The sequence below is a fragment of the Ruditapes philippinarum genome, unplaced genomic scaffold, assembly GCF_026571515.1.
Source record: "Ruditapes philippinarum isolate M1 unplaced genomic scaffold, ASM2657151v2 ctg4819_1_1_1_1, whole genome shotgun sequence".
In the NCBI taxonomy this organism is placed as follows: Eukaryota; Metazoa; Mollusca; class Bivalvia; order Venerida; family Veneridae; genus Ruditapes; species Ruditapes philippinarum.
This window is the reverse complement of record NW_026852608.1, coordinates 15,249-17,154: the sequence shown is the minus strand read 5'-3', so window position 1 is coordinate 17,154 and position 1,906 is coordinate 15,249.

Genomic DNA, 1,906 nt, shown 5'->3' with positions numbered 1-1,906 from the left:
GTCGTAATAGCATATTTCAGCTAAATAGATCTATATAGACTTTGACAGTCATCCGAATCAAGTATCAACAGTCCCCCTAAGTTAACCCTAACAATTTCTATTTTATATAGAACATTGTTATATTTGTGATCGTTTCATTGTTCGTAAATACAATATCGTTCTCTACAGTTAAGTACGATTATTGGTCACCAAGTCTTGAGCACGTTACCACATTTTTAAGAGGATTAAAGGGGCCTGGTACCTATAGCTGGACCGTAGCGTAACAATATTAGCGTTCCACTCTAAATTTATTTTATTACCACTGACAAGGCGGCCAATAACATTATTATAGTATGACGTATTCATTATATTAATGTTTTACAAAATGAACTTTACAGCACTAATGCTTATTCTAAAACCGTTCTTTCTGAAAGAGATATTGTGAACAGTCATATTTCTAGTATTTCTAACTTTAAAATACGTGTTGATGAGGAAGAGCTTAAACTTCCTATCATGTACTGGATTCCAAAATTACATAAACATCCATATAAAGCCCGCTTCATTGCTAATTCTAATTTCTTTACCAATGGTATCATTTAACAATATACAATGTGGACCTATGACGAAGTTTGTAAAGCACTTTCGTTTTTATTAGATAACATTTATGTCAGGTTTGGTAATGCAGTTTTCAAACAGAGAAAAGACATTCTAATGGGTACTAATTGTGCACCCCTGATAGTCACTCTACTGCTATGAGAGGGATTTTATGTAATGTCTTTCCCCTACTTCAAATCAGGATGTTATACATGCATTTAACAAAACTTCCCGCTACCTAGATGATATCCTTAAGATGAATAATCCTTATTTGAATCAGTTGGTTTCTAAAATATATCCCAGTGAACTGAAATTGAATAAAACAAACTCTTCAGACGATATTACATCTTTTTTAGATTTAAACATTTCTATCATTAACAATACTATAGTTACTAAAATCTACGATAAAAGAGATGATTTTGATTTTAATATTGTTAACTATCCACATTTAGATGGAAATGTACCCCATACTACATCATATGGGGTGTGTATTTCTCAATTAATTAGATTTGCTAGGGCGTGCAATCGTGTTGATGATTTAAATGAACGCAATTTTTTATTTCTAACAAACTTCTTAAAAAAGGTTATCGCTATCATAAATTGCGTAAATATTTTACTAAGTTTTACCATCGTAATTCAGATTAAGTTTTAAAATTTAATTGCAATTTGAAAACTCTTTTACGACAAGGTACTAGCAAACCTGATTTCTATGGAGATGTGGTGTACAAACTTCGTAAGATCATGGGTCATAGTAATTTTTCTGCCGTCTTCACTAAAATTATGAAACGGTTTATTAACCCATTACTTCATGAGCATTTTGTGAAAAATGGCTGTTTTCATTGAAAAGTATCCCGTTACAAGTTCAAATTGCTATAATACTATAAAAACTGCTTCAACACTAATCAAACTTGGCACAAATGTTGACTGGACCATTGTCCTTGCAACAACATGCTCAGGCTTAAATTTTCTGTTACCATGGCAACGAGGGGACATCTCAAAATTGCCAAAAATCACTATTTTGCGTTGATTTTTTCCATCATAATTGATTTCAAAGTGCTGCAACTTCTCAATGGATTGAGATAGAGTCAAATGCTTTTCAGCGTTGGTTACACGTTACCTTATGATCAATCTGGGGTCATTTATAGCCTCTCACAAGTCCATAATTTTCTTGGCGATGAGGGGGACTCCGCCCCCCTTCAAACCCCCCCCCAAACAGAAGGGGGCACATCCCCCTTCTGGCAACCCCCTGATGTATCTTTTGGTTGGGGGGCCGCGCCGAAAAACTGGTCACTTTTTTAACAACATTTCTCAAACAAAAACAAGTGTTAAAGGC